Genomic DNA, 15,197 nt, shown 5'->3' with positions numbered 1-15,197 from the left:
GATCTTCTCCCGTGCCTGAAAAAGAAGCAGGGATCCCAGAAAGGGGAGACTGATGAGAAAGGGAAGAGGAAATAGAGTGGTGGGGGAGGGGGGATGAATTAAAAAAGCTGGGGCAATCTGTGTGGATTTTGAGAATATCCTCATTCATATTCTGTGCCCCCCCCCAATGAATCCCTCTCACCTTCAGGTCCTGGTTCCTGTCCTCTGCTTTGGACAGTGGAATCGTGCAGAGGGGAAGGTGCGTTGGAGGTTCGGAGAGATGCCTGCAGCCTGTGCTGCTCAGACTCTATAGGTAAAGGTAAAGGTTCCCTTGCTCGAAAGCCAGTCGAATCCGACTCTAGGGCTGCGGTGCTCATCTCCGTTTCAAAGCCGAAGAGCCAGCGCTGTCCGAAGACGTTTCCGTGGTCATGTGGCCGGCATGACTAAACACCAAGGTGCACGGAACGCTGTTACCTTCCCACCGAAGTGATACCTATTTATCTACTTGCAATTTCTTGCTTTCGAACTGCTAGGTTGGCAGAAGCTGGGACCAGAGACGGGAACTCACTTTGACATGCGGCACACTCGGGTCGCGAACTGCTGAACTACAGACCTTCTGGTCTGCAGCTTCAGCGTCTTAACCTCTACAATAGACAAATACTAAAATGAGTGAATAAGTAGCAGGAGGGATCAAGTAGTGTAGTTAGATTAGATCTGAGACACCCAGAAAGGCTTTTTAGAAAGGTTATCCACCGTTCAATAAAAGTATTGCTGAACTATGAATTAAAGATTCTCTCAGCCTTCTCCAACCGAGACCACAGTGTGGGAGCAGGGGGCCAATTTACACAGCAGTTGGGATGTTGGAAACTGGGAATAAAAAGCCAGATGGAGCCACTTAGAGTCCAAGGGGGACTGGAAGGCCCTAATCCTGCTGCCGACAACAGAAGATGAGCCAGACAGCAGCTGGAAAAACGAGAGAAGAGGAAGGAAAGAAGACCTGATTGTGAACTTTGAAGGGCCCCGGTCCCCTGACACCTTTTCACCAGCTGTGCTGCATGCTGAGTAAAAATGAGAATTCTGAAGGACACCTTTTAATTAAGGAGTTGATCTTTAAAGGGGGCTTCTGGTCTGGAACCTCTTATTCATTTTAAGCTGCTCAAGGATCTATGATTCTATCCACGCCAAGTTTTTTTGTGCTGGATTTTAATGTGTAACTATTAACCCTTTAGGATTTTATGAAGTTTTGCTGTTTAAGCCACCTCAGGCAGATTCCCTGGAGAGGCAGCATACAAGTTCTCTAAATGAACCCACCAATATTTCCGTCCTACAAGAAAGCAAAGCAAGGCACAGATCTTTCAGAATGTTGCAGCTGATTTAAGAAACCTGAGTCTAGGGCTTGCTGACTCCTTCAGAAGTGATCAGATAGTCCGAAGCATCCCACACTGCAAGAGGAGACGCAGACTGTTGGAAATAAAAGACCTTGGTATTTGCCAAGGCCACTGAATTGTGTCAAGTTGCGGAAGTCCCCCAGAAAAGAAGATTTGCTGGCAGGAATAAACAGAATTACGTCTTGAGGAAGCCATAGCAGAGGGGAGAGGGGAACCCTCCAAAAATCCAAGTTTGCTCTTTCAGAACAGCAAGAAAAAAAACCCTGCAAGTGCTTTGGGGGCAACACCTGCAGCACAGCAATGTCAGGCCGATGGGAAAAACCACAACAAAATTCAGAGATTTAAAAAAAGCAGAATCTGCACATATTACAGGCAGGGATCATTTCCTACAGGAGTGCACAGGAGCGGAGCTCCGGCGGTTAGGAGCCCAGGAGGCAGACACATGCAACAAGCCACACCCCCTGCTCCCAGCAGCCGTCAGTCAGGCCAGGAGGAGCAAGAAGCAGCCAGGTAAGTTGCAGAGCCCCTCCCCTCTTCAGGTACAAGCTCTCCCTCCTCTGTGAGGGCAGATCTGCATGCCCCCCCCCCCCCAATAGCTAGCAATCCAAAACAGTGCAGTGGAGCCCAATGTTCCCTCTAAGCTGTGGAGTCTTGTGAGCAGAAATTCTCCTTTGTGAGCTACTGGCATTAAGGTTGTGAGCAAGCAATCTGGCTGCCGCATAAATTAGTTTGCTCTGAAGCCATCCTTCCTGAGCCAGGACAAAAATGTGTGAGCCGGAGGCTAAAAAACTCTGAGCTAGCTCACACTAACTCAGCTTAGAGGGAACACTGGTGGAGCCTGAGCAGTGGGTGTTGCCTTCTGACACACTTCCGGTGATGTCAGGGGTGTGGCATATGCAAAGAAGTTATGCTAATGAGTTATGCTAATGAGCTCCTGCACCTCTTTTTCTACTAAATGACCCCTGATTACAGGGAGAACTCAGCTCTGCTTCCAGTGAAGAGGAGCTTCCAGAGAGAAAGCAGAGGAACGCTTTGAAAAATGGAGTCCGCTGCTTAATAACGTTAAGGAATTATTGGTAAACTATAGTCAGGAGCTGCGGTGGCTCAAATGGTTAAGATGCTGTCTGAACTGCAGGCTGTGGAAGGTCGGTAGTTCAGCAGTTCGAGACTGGAGTGCCACATGACAGAGCGAGCTCCCATCTCTGGTCCCAGCTCCTGCCAACCTAGCAGTTCGAAAGCAAGAAATTGCAAGTAGATAAATAGGGACCACTTCGGTGGGAAGGTCACAGCGTTCCGTGCGCCTTGGTGTTTAGTCATGCCGGCCACATGACCACGGAAACGTCTTCGGACAGCGCTGGCTCTTCGGCTTTGAAACGGAGATGAGCACCGCAGCCCTAGAGTCGGATTCGACTGGCTTTCGAGCAAGGGAACTTTTACCTTTACCTATAGAGTCTGAGCAGCACAGGCTGCAGGCATCTCTCCGAACCTCCAACGCACCTTCCCCTCTGCACGATTCCACTGTCCAAACCAGGGAGATATTTTGCAAAGGAAACAGTCTTTCATTGCTTACCTATTTTTTCAAAAACTCCGCCGGTGCTGTGCCCCGTCCGCACATTCCCCCAGGCACTTGGGACAGTGGGTCAGGAAGGGGCCGCGGCAAGTCACGTGGCCTTCTCGGTCGGTGCCTCTCTAGGAATGGAGACGCCTTCCATTTAACCCTTAGACTGACTCTCTGCAGAAGGGGCATCTCTTTACACCCAGCAAGCCTCCCTCCGATTTCCCTGCAAAGTGTCGCGAGGGAGAAGACAGAATTAAACCCCTTTTCCTTCCCAGCTTCAGCTCATTCTTATCTCTGAGAGTCTAAGGAGGGATCCTGAGGTTCAGAATGGGAGGGGGAAAGGCAGCTAGTCTGGATTCACAGTCATCCCTCTGTATATGTTGGGAAAATACCATTGTCTGTTCCCTAAGAATTGCATGGAGGCTGCAGAGAAGCTTCTGGCCGGGCTGACTGACTTGAGTCACGCAGAGCATTTTCCAGGCACGGGCTGTGTTGCTCCTGCTCCCTCCCAAGAGGAGACTTTATTCTGGGTGGTGGGCTTGATTTTGGGTGGGGAAGGGACTCCGTGTGCATGGGAGAGGCCTGGGCCTCATGGGGTGTGGATCCTTTTTTCCTCTATCCACCACTTTTTCTGGACAGGTTGCTCCAATGGCCTGGCTGAAAGACTGATGGGACCACCCAAGGGGGGAGCTGAGCAGGTCTCTACTTGGTCAGGGTCTGGCTGGAGCCCTTTGAGGATGCTCTGAAAGCTGCCAATAACCTGAGGACTCAGGGACTTGCCAAGTTCCTTCCAGCGGCCCCGGAGGGAAGAGTCGTCCGCTTAGGAGCTTGGCCACTAATACAGGAACTGCAAGCAGAGACTCCAGTCTACTGAAATGCAAATTATGTTGTTGGGGTGTGAGTGTGAGCATGGGAGAGGGTATGGTTATAAGAGGACATCGTGCACGGTGAAGTCAGACCACAGTCAGGGAGCCCCAGCACCTTCTGCAGGGAGATGATTGTCCATCTGTTATTTCACTGTCTTGTGAAATACTTTACCAGTACGAAATGCGACAGCATTTCACACGTGCACATTCACAGAGAGCTGGACGGCAATTCCGCATCCCCCCTCTCTGAAAGACCTGGGCCCATGGCATGGTGACAGAGCATTGGCTTGGCATGCAGGAGGAACCAGGTTCAATCCCCAGCACCCACAGTTCAGGGATAGTCACAAAAACTTCTACTGAAATACTACTGGATTGGGGGGGGCACTGTAGTGTGGTTTAATGTTTGAAATCCGGGTTCCTGAGTTATTGAATCCCTGTGCTCTAGGGGTGAAACTCAACGTGATGTGAGGTGAAGGACGGCTGAAAGACTGATGTAGCAAACCTGGGGAAGTTAAACAGGTGTCCATTGGGTCGAGATCTGGCTGGAGCCCTCCTGAGAATCCTTTGTGACCCCCTCCTTCATTGACTTCAGGGCTCAACTAGATGACCTCTAGAATGATAGAATCATAGAGTTGGAAGGAACCTCCAGAGCATCCCTCGGCCCAAGGAAGTTGTCATAGCCCCAGAAAGACCAAATATTCCGGTAGAGTAGGGACCAGTGAAGCAGCTGACATTCATATAACCCTGTTGTTGGGAACGTATCCTCTGTTAAAACTTTTTTCCTGTGTAAAAGTGGGGTTTAAAAAAATAGTTAATACTGTTACAATAGGAAGGGGGAAATGGTGCCTTTTCTTGCTGGGAAACTCCTTTAGACCAAGGGTTCCCTGGGAAGTAACCTAGTAACTAGCTGCCTCCACTCAGGACCGCCTGAGAACATCTAGAAGAAGAGATTGGATTTGTATCCTGCCCTTCACTCGGAGTCTCAGAGTGATTTACAAACTCCTTCCCCTCCCCACAACAGATACCCTGTGAGGTAGGTGGGGCTGAGAGAGCTCTTTCGACTGCTTTTGAGAGAACAGCTCTGACAGAACTATGGCTTGCCCAAGGTCATCCAGCAGCTGCAAGTGGAGGAGTGGGGGAATCAAACCCAGTTCTCCAAGATTAGAGTCTGCGCACTTAACCACTACACCAAACTGGCTCCAATAGTCTTCCAGTGCAATATTAAAGCAGTAACTTATAACCAACCTGGGAACGCCCGTGCAGTCTAGCACATGAAGAGATTCATAGCAATATCCCAGAGGAACAGATTAAAACAAGTGAAGTAAAACTTTATAAAAAGGTTTGTTGTGAAAGGGGGAGGGAAGGTGTTTGGATTTAAAAAGGAGTGGAGAAAAAAGGAAAAACAAAATACAGGTAAAAACACACTGCAACAACACAAATGAGAAACAATACAGTTGAACTGACTAAGCTAAATGTTGCCTATGCCGTAGCTAGTTCCTCAGAGAGTGTGCAGAGTTCCTTGTGTTAAAAAGAGGTCGAAAGAGTCCTTAACCCCTACCCAACTCCTGTGGACCCAGGTTCCACTGAAGATAGAAAACTGAAGGGAAAATCCCAAGCATCCAGAGATTTATGCTAACTGGAATTGGACATAAGCCAGCCTCCTTTCTAAGAATGACAAGCGGACTTAAACCACCTAAACCAGAGCTCTGGCAACCGAAGAGGCTCTTGACTTCTCCGGGTTGAGTAGGAGCAGCTGGGGGAGAAAGGAGTCTGTGGAAACAGAAGAGCTATCTAGTGTTCTGGATGAGTCTAGTCAAGCTTGATTCAGATCTAGGTGGGCACTTAACACTGAGGTAGCTGAGCCAGTGTGGTGCAGTGATAAGAGTGCCTGACTAGGATCTAGATCTAGAAGATCCAGGTTCGAATTTGCCAAAGAAATCTCATGCAAATCGCCATCTCTGGTGTCAGAAGCCACTTTAGCCATCATAAGGTAAAGGTAAAGGTTCCCTTGCTTGAAAGCCAGTCGAATCCGACTCTAGGGTTGCGGTGCTCATCTCCGTTTCAAAGCCGAAGAGCCAGCGCTGTCCGAAGACCTTTCCGTGGTCATGTGGCCGGCATGACTAAACACCGAGGCGCACGGAACGCTGTTAGCCATCATAGCCAAATACAATAAAGTCCCACTTCCGCCCTGAGCCCGCTCGCGGGGTAGGGCGGGGTAGAAATACCCAAATAAATAAATAAATAAAAAATCAAGCACCCGGTCACAGCTCTGGACTCCCAAGAGAAACAGATGGCTTTGTCCAACCTGGATTGTCCTTTGTCCAAAAGCGATCAAGTCTGCCAGGATTGTCCATTGTGGGAGGGAACTGAATAATGCATTCTAGTGCAATCTCTTAAGGGTTCAAGATCTCAGACACTCTAGGTGGCACTCCTGAGCCTTCATGCCTCCAACTCACTTGTAAGCCCAGCTCATTAGGATAAAAGGGAGGAGAGGAGAACAGAAGCTGCTTTGGGTCCCCACCAGGGAAAAGTCAGGGTACGACGGTTGTTACGAATAACATTTTAGCTGCAGTTTGGCATAAAGGATGATTATTACCCCCAGGACTTAAAAGAGATATCAAGTTTCTTATCTCACTATAGATGCTAAGGCCCCTGCCACACGGCAGGGAAAAGACGGGGCGAAGCGCGGCTTTTAAAAGCCGCGCCAAAAAAGAAACGCCCTGGCAGGATCCCACGGATCCCGGTTGCCGCGCTCCGTTGCTCCCCGGCACGATCAGATGCCGGGGAGGAAGATACCAGTCGGAGGGGGAGGCTGCCGTCATGCGCAGTACGGCAGGGGGCCGGGGATGCGACGGCGGCAACACGCGCCGCCGATCCCACGGCCGGGATGAAGCGGACCATCCGGATGAACCACCGAAGGTAGGTGGTTTCATCTTTGCTGCGCTTCATCGGGGGAAGGGCCAGATTGGAGGCGGGAGCGCGACGCAGCCAGATGTTGGCGTGGGATCGCGCCCGTTTGCTGCGCTTCCAATCTGGCCCGCTCCCGGCCCAAACTGCTTCGTATGAATGGGGCCTTTAAGTCACTCAGTTCTTGCCTATATTCAGAATCAAACTCTGTGGGTCTTAAAAGTGCCACTGGACTCAAACTTAGTTCTCACATCTGTTGTTAACTGTTTATTATATGTATGCCAATTTGCTGTTACGCACAGGTCTTACCAAATGCGTTATTCCAATCTCAGCTGTATTTATTGCTCAGTTATCTCGACTCTAATTAGCACTTCCTGGAAACTAACCACCCCCTACTTATATGTAGGAGCTGCGGTGGTTAAGATGCTGAACTGCAGGCTGTGGAAGGTCGGTAGTTCAGCAGTTCGAGACCCAGGGTGCCACATGACGGAGTGAGCTCCCGTCTCTAGTTCCAGCTCCTGCCAACCTAGCAGTTCGAAAGCATGAAATTGCAAGTAGATAAATAGGTACCACTTCGGTGGGAAGGTCACAGCGTTCCGTGCGCCTTGGTGTTCAGTCATGCCGACCACATGACCACGGAAACGTCTTCGGACAGCGCTGGCTCTTCGGCTTCGAAACGGAGATGAGCACCGCAACCCTAGAGTCGGACTCGACTGGCTTTCGAGCTAGAGAACCTTTACTTTTATGTAACACTTGACTGGACTCAAACTCAGTTTTCACAGCTGTTTGCCAAATCTTGCATGTGTATGCTAATTTACTGCTATGTACAGATCCTACCAACCACTTTAATCCAATCTCAGCTATAATGTATTTATTTATTTTCATTTTTCAGATTTTTACCCCGCCCTCACGGCCGAAGCTGGCTCAGGGCGACTCACATAAAAACAGATAATTACATTAAAACATGTTGTTGTTGTTGTTGTTCAGTGGCACAGTCGAGTCTGACTCTTCGCGACCCCATCGACCAGCTCCCGCCAGGCCTTCCTGTCTTCCGCTGTCCTCTGAAGTTGGCTCAATTTCATGTTCGTTGCATCTTTGACACTGTCTAACCATCTCATCCTTTGCCGTCCCCGTCTTCTTTGACCTTCAATCTTTCCCAGCATCAGGGTCTTCTCCAGTGAGTGCTCCCCTCTCATTTGGTGGCCAAAGTATTTGAGCTTCAGTTTCATTATCTGGCCTTCCAGGGAACAGTCAGGGTTGATTTCTTTTAGGATTGACTGATTTGATTTTCTTGCAGTCCAAGGGACTCTCAAGAGTCTTCTCCAGCACCATAGTTCAAAAGAATCTATTCTTCGGCGCTCGGCCTTCCTTATAGTCCAACTCTCGCAGCCATACATGACTACTGGGAATACCATTGCTTTGACCATGCGGACTTTTGTTGGCAGGGTGATGTCTCTACTTTTTATCATGCTGTTTAGGTTCGCCATCGCTTTCCTCCCAAGGAGCAGGCGTCTTTTAATTTCATGACTGCTGTCACAGTCTGCGGTGATCTGGGATCCCAGGAACGTGAAGTCTGTCACTACTTCCACGACTTCCCCTTCTATTTGCCAAGGAGTGATGGGGCCGGATGCCATGATCTTAGTTTTTTTGATGTTGAGCTTCAAGCCCACTTTTGCGCTCTCCTCTTTTACCCTGAGCAAGAGGCTCTTGAGGTCCTCTTCACTTTCTGCCATCAGAGTGGTATCGTCTGCATATCTGAGGTTGTTGATCTTTTCCCCAGCAATCTTAATTCCCGCTTGTGATTCATCCTTGTTGTACTCCTTTTCCTATGCTGAACCAATCAGTTGTTCCATATCCGGTTCTAACTGTCGCTTCTTGGCCCTTATACAGGTTTCTCAAGAGACATGTGAGGTGGTCTGGTACTCCCATCTCTTTAAGGACCTGCCATAGTTTGTTGTGATCCACACAGTCAAAGGCTTTAGCATAGTCAATGAAGCAGAAGTAGATATTTTTCTGGTACTCTCTTGCTTTTTCCATAATCCAGCGAATGTTGGCAATTTGATCTCTAGTTCCTCTACCTCTTCGAAACCCAGCTTGTACTTCTGGTAGTTCTCTATCCACGTACTGTTGAAGCCTAGCTTGTAGGATCTTGAGCATGACCTTGCTAGCGTGTGATATGAGTGCAATTGTGCGATAGTTTGAGCATTCCTTGGCATTGCCCTTCTTTGGGATTGGAATGTATACTGACCTTTTCCAATCCTGTGGCCACTGTTGCGTTTTCCAAATTTGCTGGCAAATTGAGTGCAGCACTTTAACAGCATTAAAACATAGTTGTGGTTAAAACAATATAAAATCATAATAAAGTGCTAATGGTTCTTAATAATAATACGGCTGTAACAGCCAGTGTAGAACGTTCTCCGCTCGCAGTCAGCTCTTGGTGTTAGTTGGATGTCCCTCCAGGGTTCACTGTTCTTTAAGGCTGTTGATGGCAGTTTTCAGGGTTCAGGGCCCTCTCCCTTTTAACCAACCGGATGTTCTTCATTGGTGGTGGTGGTGGCTCCCAAAAGCCTGGCAGAAGAGCTCCATTTTACAGCCCCTGCAGAACTGCAAAAGGTCCCGCAGGGCCCTGATCTCCTCCGGGAGCCCATTCCACCAGGCTGGAGCCGCCACCAAAAAGGCCCTGGCCCTGGTTGTTGACAGCCTAGCGTCCTTAGGACCTGGGAGGGCCAGCCGATTCTGGGCCCCCGACCGCAGTGCTCTCTGGGGAACATACGGGGAAAGGCGGTCCCTTAGGTATGTAGGTCCCTGACCATGTAGGGCTTTAAAAGGTAAGAACCAGCACCTTGGAACAAATCCAGTAAGCTATCGGCAGCCAGTGCAATGCTTCAAGCACAGGCCGTATGTGCTCCCACCTAGAGAGCCCCATCAACAGCCTGGCCACGGCATTTCGGGGTTTTTTTTAAGTATAACTTTATTATTTTCAAAAAGAAAGAAAAAAGGAATACCACAAAGAATATTGGCTGCGGCATTTTGCACCAGCTGCAGCTTCCAGATTAGAGACAAGGGCAGCCCCATGTAGAGAGCATTACAGTAGTCCAATCTCGAGGTGACCATCGCATGGATCACTGTCGCCAGGTCACTGCGTTCAAGGAAGGGAACCAACTGCCTGATCAGCCAGAGATGGTAAAAGGCTGATTTGGCAGTGGCTGCTACCTGGGCCTCCATAGTTAAGGTGGCATCCAGGAGCACTCCCAAACTCCAGCCTCTGGCGCTGGCACCAATGGCGCCCCATGGAAGGTCGGGAGTGGGATCCCTAACCCCGGCCCACACCGACTCGGGCACAGGACCTCCGTCTTCGTTGGATTCAGCTTCAGACGGCTCAGTCTAAGCCAACCAGCCACGGCCTGTAGCACCCGGCCCAGATCTTCCAGTTTGGGAGTCGGACTGACCGCCCAACAGCAGATAGAGCTGGGTGTCATCCGCATATTGGTGACACCCAAGCCCATGCCTCTGGGCAATCTGGGCAAGGGGGCGCATATAGATGTTGAAAAGCATCGGGGACAGCACCGCCCCTTGAGGCACACCACAGTCCAGTGGGTGTCTCTGGGATAGCTGTTCCCTGAGCGCCACCCTTTATCCCCGACCTTGGAGAAAAGAGGCAAGCCATTGCAAGGCTAGCCCCTGAATCCCCACGTCGGCAAGGTGGTGGGTCAGTAGCTGATGGTCGACTGTGTCAAAGGCAGCTGACAGGTCCAACAGCACTGCTGATCCACCTTGATCCAGATGTCTCCGGAGATTATCCGTGAGGGCGACCAGTGCTGTCTCCGTCCCATGGCCCAGGCAAAAACCAGACTGGAAGGGATCTAAAATGGAAGCGTCATCCAAAAAGCCCTGGAACCGCCACTGCCCTCCCTATCATCTTGCCCAGGTAGGGCAAGTTAGAAACCGGCTGACAGTTGGCCAATTCGGCTGGGTCCAAAGATGGCTTTTTAAGAGAGGGTGAACCACTGCTTCCTTAAGTACCTTGGGGACAGTCCCTCAGAGAGAGACTTGTTGATAATCTCCCATGAGGCACCTCGGAACCCCTCGTGACCAGCTTTAATTAGCCACGAAGGGCACAGATGGAGAGAGCAGGTGGTAGGGCGGACAGTTAGAAGCAATTTGTCGACTTCCTCTAGGCTGAGCAGACCAAAGTGATCCAGAACTTGACCAGAAGACGTGCATGGAGCCTCAAGCTCACTCACTGTATAAACTGTAGCAGGGAGGTCATGGCGGAGCGACAAGACTTTATCTGCAAAGTAGCCTGTGAAAGCCTCACAGCCAATAGCCAATTCCCTAGCATTTGATTTGCCTTGCGGCAATGTAGTGATTGTACTGAATAATTGGTCTGGGCATGAGCTCTCTTTTTTCAGCTTTGACTGCCATCTCATAGGATCTCATAAACGTTCCTATAGGATGTTCTTGTAGCTTCGTCACGAGTACGCCGCCACTGTCTCTCTAACTGCCTTAGCCCTCACTTCATCAGCCACAATTCCTGGGTAAACCATGGAGCCAGCCTAGAGCGAGGGTGCAGAGGGCGCCGGGGAGCGATCTCATTGATGGCTGTCGAGAGTCGGTCATGCCAGTCCTCTACAAGCTCATCCAGCGAGCCACCAGGGGGCATCGGATCCTGGAGGGCCATCTGGAGCTGCATTGGGTCCATTTGGCTCCGCGGGCGAGCCAAAATAGGCTCACCGCCCAAACAGGGTCGGAGTGACATACTCAGACGAGCCTTCAGAGCAAAGTGGTCCAACCGTGGTACTGCCGAGGCAGTAATCCGGTCCACTGTAACTCCCGCCGCGAAGACCAAATCGGGTGTGTGCCTAGCCTGATGAGTGGGAGTCGTTACAAACTGGGAGAGCCCTAGTGCCACCATGGATGACACCAGGTCCTCTGCCTGAGTGGAGGTCGCATCATCTGCATGCACACTGAAGTCACCCAGGACTATCAGTCTAGGGAGTTCCAATGCCCAGCCCGATGCGGCCTCCACCGGGGATGGCAGGCTACTGGCCAGTGCATTGGGCGGACGGTACACTAGCCAGATTGCCGTGCTCTCCCCAGCTTCCCAAACCAGGCCAACACATTCCATGCCCGTGATCCTCACAGACGGGAGCGCTCTGAAGGAGTAAGCCTCCCGAATGAATAAAACCACTCCTCCACCCGCCCCCTAGTCCGTGATTGGTGAAGGACCGAAAACCCAGGCGGAGCTAACTGGGAGAGAGCTACTGTCTCCCCATCTCGCACCCGGGTTTCAGTCATGCATGCCAGGTCTACATTCTGCTCCATCAGAAAGTCCCGAAGGACCGTGGTCTTATTATTGATAAGCCTGGCGTTGCCTAACGCCAATGTCAGAGGGGGGTCAATTGTCCTAGCCCCACTATCTACTACCCTTGGGATGGGACACAGGCTGGAAGAGGGCCGATGCCCAGTTACTTATGCATCCTGACTCTAACTAGCCCTTCCTGGCAACTAACCCCCACTTCCTATATGTAATGGTTGAGGACCTCTTGTTTCACTGTATCTGAAGAAGTGTGCATGCACACAAAGGCTTATACCATGAATAAAACTTTGTCTGTCTTAACTTTGTCTGCCACTGGACTCACACATTAACATTTTATAATAAGCTGTGTTCCCAATATTTTAGCACACAATTGAATAGGCTTTAACCAATACCAGTTCAATGACTGTATTACATAAGCCTGAAGTAACACAAAAACTCCAATGATGCCAGGTAAAGTTGGGCTTGAGGCTAAAGATCTACCAACAGTGGAAACATTTGAATGTTTTCTCTCCTGTGTGAATTCCTTCATGCAAAACATGGCTTAGCATTTATATGGTTTCTCATGTTGATGAATTCTTAGGTGTACCTTAAGATGCCTTTTGAGGGAAGCTCTTTCAACAATTTATTTATTTGGTTCCTCCTCCATGTGGGTTCGTTGATGGATAGTTAGGCTGTCGCTCCGAGCAAAGGTCTTTCCACACTCCAAGCATTTGTATGGTTTCTCTCCTGTGTGGATTCGTCGATGTTTATTAAGCTGTGAACTCTGAACAAAGTTCTTTCCACATTCCAAGCATTCATATGGTTTCTCCCCTGTATGGATTCGTCGATGTGAGGTAAGGTGTGAACTGCAAGCAAAGCTCTTTCCACACTCCAAGCATTCATAAGGTTTCTCCCCTGTGTGGATTCGTCGATGTAAAGTAAGACGTGTACTCTGGGCAAAGCTCTTTCCACAATCTAAGCATTTATATGGTTTCTCCCCTGTGTGGATATGTTGATGGACAGTAAGATTTGCACTTCGAGCAAAGGTCTTTCCACACACCAAGCATTTATATGGTTTCTGCCCTGTGTGGATTCGTTGATGGATAGTAAGCTGTGAACTCTGAGCAAAACTCTTTCCACATTCCAAGCATTCATATGGTTTCTCCCCTGTGTGAATTCTTTGATGTATAGTTAGGTGTGAACTCCAAGCAAAGCTCTTTCCACACTCCAAACATTTATTTGCTATCTCCCCGTTGTGTATATGTTGATGGGATTTAAGCTCTGAACTCCAAGCAAAGCTCTTTGCACAGTCCAAGCATTTATATGGTTTATCCCCGTGTGAATTCAGACCAAAGCTCTTTCCACATGTGAAGCATTCATTTGCTTTCTTCCCATTGTTGATTTGTTGATGAGCAGATAGGGTGTCACTCTGAGAAAAGCCCTTTCCATATTCTAAATATGTATATAATTTCTCCTCTGTGTCAATTTGTTGATTAATTGCAAGGATGCAACTTTGAGCAGAGCTCCTTCCACACTCCGACGATTTATGAGGTTTCTCTCCTGTGTTAAATCTTTGGTGTCTACTGGACATCTGGGATTCAGCACCCTGAGAAGATTCATTCCCCCTCTTCCATTTTGTTCCACTGATTCTTTTATGCTGTTTTTTCTCAAGCAGGTGGTGTTGTGGTTGTCCCTTGGACTTGTTCTGGGATTCATTAACCTCTAGAATAAAGAGAAAAGACAGGTGAAGACCTTCAGGCAAAAGCAGAAGCAAGTAAAGAAGGCCATTAACTACTCTTGATAATGACAGGACAGAAATCACATGATGGGGAAACAAACCCTGTACTTTATTAATCAGCTTCTGATTCTTCCTTGGAGGGTAGTTTCCCTCAGAGAGAAAGTGGAGCAGTGGAACTTCCTTATTTAGAGGCAATATCTCTCTGAGGAGGGATGCTTTGAATCTGCTCCTCTTCTTGTGAACTCACTAAGAACTCTAGGTGGCCATTGTGGGTAATCAGAAGCTGGACTAGATGGTGTCTCTCAAATCACTTTCTGGATTCAAGGACAAAGCTAAACTGCATTCATTGGACAGTGAGTTAGGAGCAGAGGTTTACACCCTCATGACAGAGACCCAGTCTGAGTTCTAGACTTAGAAAGCTCAATGTACAAGCTCATGTTAAGTTCGGCCTCCCAAACCCTGTGTCCTGCGACCCAGTCTGCAGAGCTGAGGCGGAGGTGACTAAAGACTGTGCATTTTTAGTGGTGGCCCATCATCTGGGGAATGTCCCCTATTTGAAGCTCACCTGGAGTTCACCTTCCTATCTTTTTTAGTGCCAGGCCAAAACATTTCTTTTCAACTGGGTTTTAACTTAGACATTGATTGTTTTAGTTGTTTTATGGTCTTCTAACTTGAGGACCTTTTTGGGAAATTTCTGAGGCAACTCAGTGGGGGCTCTTCTTATGCCCCTGGCTTTTTAAATCAAACATTTGGGCAGTATTTAATTTTTTTCTTGTAATGTTTTGATTTTTGAACCCACTTGAGCAGGACTGTGGAGAGGCAGCCTATAAATAAATCGATGCTTATTGAAGTCAAGTAATGTATAAAACATTCCCCCACCACCACAGGTAGAAACAAGCTAGCATTTTGTCCCCTGTTTTAACTTCACACTTCGGAAAGATTTCCTAGCCATTCTCAGGCTTTTGAGAAAGTCCCCCTGTTCCCTAGCTGGTGAAATTTAGCCCAAGAGGGGTCCTACCAGAATGCACCAGAGAAAGGTTCCCACCACAGAGGCAAGCAGATACCTGCTGACAGGGGTCTTGTTGTAGAAAAAGAGCTGCCGGAGCTCATTAGCATAACTCATTAGCATAACTTATTTGCATATGCCACGCCCCCTGACATCACCGGAAGTGACAGAAGGCCACACCCCCTGACATCACCGGAAGTGTGTCAGAAGGCCCGGCTACTTACCCTCCTGCTTCATCCTCATTCCCAAACGGAATGAGGATCGAAGCAGAGGGCGGGGTAAAGAAGGGGGCGGGGCTTCACCAGGTGACCGCCCCGCCCCCTAGAGGTTCTCTTCCGGAGCTCCGTACCTGAGAGCTCCCCCCCGACTAGAGCCCTGCCTGCTGATCTCTTTCTTCCTTCTAGGTCCTGGACAAGTGGATCTCCCGCTTCTTCCACTGTGGATATGGAATCACGT

At 49.1% G+C, this 15,197-nt stretch overlaps 1 pseudogene; it reads right to left on the bottom strand.

Annotated features, from left to right (window-relative positions):
• The window catches only part of LOC107113357, a 50,587-nt pseudogene that overhangs the window by 17,579 nt on the left and 17,811 nt on the right, over window positions 1–15,197 (bottom strand).

The sequence above is a fragment of the Gekko japonicus genome, unplaced genomic scaffold (genome assembly GCF_001447785.1).
Source record: "Gekko japonicus isolate JY-2015 unplaced genomic scaffold, Gekko_japonicus_V1.1 scaffold1614, whole genome shotgun sequence".
NCBI lineage: Eukaryota > Metazoa > Chordata > Lepidosauria > Squamata > Gekkonidae > Gekko > Gekko japonicus.
Note: the sequence above shows the minus strand (reverse complement) of the source record. Positions and strands in the feature narration are given on the sequence as shown.